Raw genomic sequence first — 6000 nt, 5'->3', positions numbered from 1 at the left:
TAGCTAAAACAAAACAAACACAATCGATAACCTAACACATGCTCTTTTGAATGTTTTCATGCATAAACAAAACAACATGAGGAAAAATGTCAGAAATCGGATCATTAAAAAAAAAAAAAAAAAAATGTATATATATATATATATATATATATATATATATATATATATATATTATATATATATATATATATATATATATATATATATATATATATATATATATATATATTTAAACATGGTCTACATGGACAATGAGTTATTAATCATAATCGGTTTATTGGCGCTAGTGGATAACTGAATACACCTGCATTACTTTTACACAATCGCATTAAAAACAAATTATAAATTTTGCATTAAAGGGCTCATATGACATTGCTAAGAAATAATATTATTTTGTGTATTTAGTGTAATGAAATGCATTCATGTAGTTTAATTTTCAAAAAACACATTTTCCAATAATTATAATTCCAACCGCTTAAACATAAAACCATGTCTGCATTTGTGATCGGAGAAACTACAAACAACAAGCGCTAACCTAGCCACTGATTTCTAGTTGTATCCTCTTTTGGAATACCAAACAAAGTAGTTTCACTTACAAATGAAACACACAGCATCTGCACGACATGGCGTCTTCAGCAGCAACAATACTAGAACGAGAATCAAAGTTACGCCTTCTTTCTTTGCGTAAACATTTGGGCAGTGTTATGCAAATCTTCCTACACAGTAAAATAGAAATGTGAGGGCATGTAAGAAAGAGGCATTTTAGGAAGGTGTATTCTTAAGAACTTTTATTAAGAATACCTCTTTGGGTTTGAGACTTTAGTCTTTGCAACTTTAAGGATCTTACCTATGCATAAAGCGCTTGTAACACTCCAAAGGGAAAGGAAAACTTGAAATCGCATCATATGAACCCTTTAAGGAACCACAAAGGTTAAGTGATTAACTATTGATAAAAAATTCTGTTGTATACAAGACCTAATTTTACTGAAATACAGCAATTACCAAGGGTTTTCTGTGCATGAAACCTAAAATAATAATAAAACAACACTGGAAGGCCAAATATGAAGCAGGATCCTCTGGGCCACACTTAGCTGCTGCTTCACGCCACACCACAGTAAGAAAATCATCAAATTGAGGTCTGTCACTTGGTGATATTTTTTCTGACATTTGGCAGCTGATTGTGGCCTGCTGGAATTCAAATCTAAATAACATTATTTGTTTTGTGATTAGGGGCCCTAAAATACACCCGGCACAATGCGACGAAAGGCGCAGTGCAAGTGTGTTTACTAGTTTCAGTCCGGCGACGTTCACATTTTCCTGTCCAATGCCACGTCGTTAATAAGCAAATGCATTTGCACTCATTTTGGCGCCCATGGGTGTGCTGGTCTAAAAAAGAGGTGTATTCATGCGCATTGCTGCAAATGCCTACATGTCATAATGGATAGTCTTCGCATGTATCAGAATTAGGATTTATTTGCTCGCACACGAGCAGCTCAGTTTCAAGACGCGTTCTGTCTTTGCGCTTGCCAAATTCCGCCGTGTAAATAGCAAATCCGTCATGGCACAAGCACAACTGGCTCTTAAAGGGAATGGAAGATGAGACTCTGATTTGTTTATTGCACGTTATGCCCAAAAAACACCCATTACTCATTAAGAGAATACCGTTTTTCAACTTCCATAACTTCCATAAAGGCATGTTTTTCATTTTCAAAGCATTCTTCTTTTACTGGAAAATTATATTTTAATAAAACTTCAAAAAAACATTGCATTTACAGTTCAAGAAACTGTTTACCCAGCAGTTCAATGACCCAACGAAGATCTTCAAGCATACTGAGATTACGGTTCCTTCAATAGCCATCAAAGCAACTTCTTTTCTATGTCAGAAAGGCACAGACAGACAATGTCCCAATTTCCAGACGTGGCTGCTTTGTCTCACAGCTGCTATCTCAATCAATTACAGACCCTTGAATCATCAACCTCTCACTCCTGTTTTTCGCTCTTTACAACTTTATGTTTGGCTGCACGTCTGCACAGATTTCAGTAGGTCACACATTATTCTCAAACTCTTTCTCTTGCCCTCATCTGGTCAGTTTGGTCTGGCAAAACTTGCTCCATTATTTCCTCACAGGCTGTGTGAGATCTCTTCCAGCTGCAGCTTGTGTTCATGTTTGTGTGTGTCAGCTGGGTGTCATTATGCTGCTGATCACATCACCTCTATGTGGAATCAAACTCAGGGGGATGAACTATAAACAGTATCCGTGACAACTGAAACTGTCTTCAACAGAAATGGCCTTTTACAGGATACAGGGGGAATATCCTCTGCTGGAGACAAGTTTATTTTCTTTTAGCTACAATGACCACTTTACATATAAATGAAGGGCTGCATGACCAAACTGTGGTGTTTACACACAGCATATATGTAGAGAATACAAAATCTAAATTTCGAAAAGAATAGCCAGAGAAAAGTGTCCAAAATGCATCACACAAAACTTCAAAATGATTGAAAGAGAAAAAGAAGAAGAAGAGTAGACCTGCAGCTATAGGTGAAATGGGTTTTATATGGTATGCAATGTTTTGTACTTATCATAAACTTAAATTTGATATATATATTGTTTACATCCTGTCCCACTACCACTAGTTCGAACAAGTTGGAAAAATATTGAAAAAACAAGAACAATAGCTTGTGTGTATGGGTGTTAGGCACTTTTGTGTCAAATTTCAGCTCATTTACCATCACATTTTGTGAAGAAAATGCTAAACATAGTCTTACAACACTCCTTAGTGGCTTAGACGTTATATTGCTGTATTTTTTACAATTAGCTGAGCATTGTGAGTAAATGTTTTATACCAAATTAAACATGAGAACCTACCAATACAAATAATATCAGCTCTAACATTTAATATAAACCTGCCATAAATAAGCTTATCAAGATGCCATGCCAAGTGTAGCAGAGTGAACAATAGAGGGACGTGAACCAACCTAAGAGCTGATCCTTATCACAAAAAATAATCAATCTGAATGAATTGATTAGATAAACATGATACAATCACTGCAATATGATACAATCAAGACACAGAGGTTTAAAAATCTAAATGCTTCACGAATGACCTTTGACCATGAAGAAATCTGCTTAAGTTAATTTAAGTGTAGCATGACGCACATGAGAACATATTAAAGTTTAGAAGGAAACTCTATGAAAACAGACTGAGTGCGTTTATTACTGTGGTGTAGCTTTTAAACATTGAGTTCTGAGAATGAAGTTTATTTACAGTTAAACTGACACAGCAAGCACCAAAACCTTAAACAACCTCAGCACAAAGCAGGCAAAGAGGACCATATCAGCAGCTGGCTAATGGAATAGCGCCAGAGTGTAAGTGAACGTGTCCGTGCATATTTTAGAGTATATGTGCAGTGTAAATCATGGGAAAGTGATGTACACATACAGAGTTGAGAGATAACACACAGCACCAGATCAGAGCTCATTATGAGCTAATATAAATCATTAAAACATGAGTGTTTAAAAGATTAGAGACAGCAGCTGAACTACGACTGAAAATATATGCCTCTCCTTCTCTTGTGTTCTTTCTCACTCCACTACCCACCCCAACTTTGTATTGCAATTCACTCTGACAATCAGTATGAATTGTTTTGCTCTGGCATGTCAATCAAGTCAGCTGTGATTGCTTACAGATACTTGGATGGTCGCCGGGGTTAGCTAGGCTCCAGATCGGCGTGTCCTGCGGACATGCACACACACAAAAGTGGAGAACATTGAGCATTGATGCGATTTTGGCCAATGTGGCCGAAGTCCCCCTTCCCCTACATCACTAGATTCTCCTTCTTTCACTCTTAAGGGGGTTAAGGGCCCCGATTTGGCCAAATACAATTCAAACAGTAAATCTTGCTATCTCTGAAATGTTCAAATCTCCAGAGTACATCTTTAATTATACTCACATGTGCACAACCACAGGGTGTGGGAGAACATCAAGCATTTGTGTGTGAGGCTGTGAGCTAGATGTGCATGAATATATTTTATGTTTAATGTGTTCACTTATGTGTATGTGTATAAGACTAGTGAAGCTGGATATTTGGTTGTTTTCTGCCACTGGGTGTTTTCAGTTCTGGGAGTGGTTCTTTTCTGGAAAAACTGCACAAGAAGTCATGATGGCAAGATTATCAATGCTAATGTGTGCTTAAATGTGTGTGCATCCATTGGGGGTGTGCATAGAGAGTGGAGCCAACACAAACTTTGACTGAGCCCTGAAATAGGGGTTAAGGATTATAAGTCATATACCCCAAGGTATATGATACTAACACTGTAGACACACACACATGAAAACTATAACACTGTTATGAATAAGAGAGAATAAACTTCTGCTATATGTCTCACAAAGATTGGACACATTCTAACAAACAGAGGTATTACTGTATGCAATATGTTAAAGGTGCTTTCAGTAAGATTTCAGCAGCATATTTCCAAATACCAAATTGTAGCATTTCATTTAGCATTTCACTGGCATTCTCCTCTCAGTTGTTCTGTTATTTATGGTCATATACCACATACGTAGTAACATATATTGCCACAGAAGCATACTTCTCTTATTATGATGAATGATGTTAAATTGACTGTTCCAATATGGCGGGCACATCAACTTATTTGGAGCGGTCGAATAGGTCATCTATATATATCTATGATATCACCACACTGCCCGACGGGCTATGTTGAATAGTCATTTAAAATTCCTTCCTGAATTTGCATTGTTCACTCGCTTGTAGGGTTGAACAGGATCATGGTTGATCAGTTGCACGTGTTTGTAAGTCTTGCCAATCTAAACATTCTAACGTTTTAATCCATTCAAATGGCTAGAGGCTTAAGAGACTAAAGAGCGCACACAGAGAATGGCGTTTCAGACAGCGCGTGAACACTTTTGCATGTCCTTGCAATGGGATGGACACATACCATAGTATTGTAGTAAACATTTGGTTACTATGCCTTAAAGGGATAGTTCACTCAAAAATGAAAATGATGTCATTATAATGTCTCACCCTCATGTCGTTCCAAATCCGTGAGACCTCCGTTCATCTTTGGAACACAGTTTAATATATTTTAGATTTAGTTAGAGAGCTTTCTGTCCCTTCATTGAAGCTGGTATACTGTCCATGTCCAGAAAGGTAAGAAAAACATCATCAAAGTAGTCCATGTGACATCAGAGGGTCAGTTAGAATTTTTTGAAGCATCGAAAATACATTTTGGTCCAAAAATAGAAAAACTACGACTTGTCTTAGTTGTCTTCTCTTCCGGGCTGTTGTGAGCAATTTTTTTGTTTGGTGTTGAGTTAAATGCTAGCAAATCTTCTCACTTTAACAAAACTTTGAGATCACGATGAAAGAGGAGTGGCAGCTTTTTAGTGATTATAAAGAGAGATGGGCCTGGGTAAAACTTGTGTTTGGGCAGTTTTTATTATCAGCTCATATTTAGGCGATCACATGAAGTTTTATATGGTATTAGGAATATAATGAGCAGGATATTTGTATCATATAATACATACATCAATAAAATACACAATTTGAATGCAGTTCCCATTAGATTTTGTGAATAATTCTTCATGACTCCTTTAAAAACATTTTTTCAAAATCTTCACTTCAATTTGCCTCTCCTCTCTGTTCTCTGATGTACAGTACTACAAAGGGACTTCACATATGATTCTCCTGTTGGTGGGACAAGCCTTTAGAACAAACTTTTGTTTTGAAAGATTCTCACTTGTAGTTTACTATAAAGCACATTTAGAACAGACACTCACAGATTAAGGCAATATATTCACAGGAGAATATATTGTTCTTTTAAATGAAAAGTCTTTCAATTCACAAACACACAGTCGACTGACCTACTGATATTCTAGATTACACCCATTTGTCGTGTACTTCATGCTAATGGATAGAATGTGTTTGCTGCACTAAAGCATCACACACACACATGCACGCACATATGCACGCACTCA

This window comes from Carassius auratus, chromosome 32 (assembly GCF_003368295.1).
Source record: "Carassius auratus strain Wakin chromosome 32, ASM336829v1, whole genome shotgun sequence".
NCBI classification, from domain to species: domain Eukaryota; kingdom Metazoa; phylum Chordata; class Actinopteri; order Cypriniformes; family Cyprinidae; genus Carassius; species Carassius auratus.
This window is presented reverse-complemented; position numbering follows the sequence as displayed.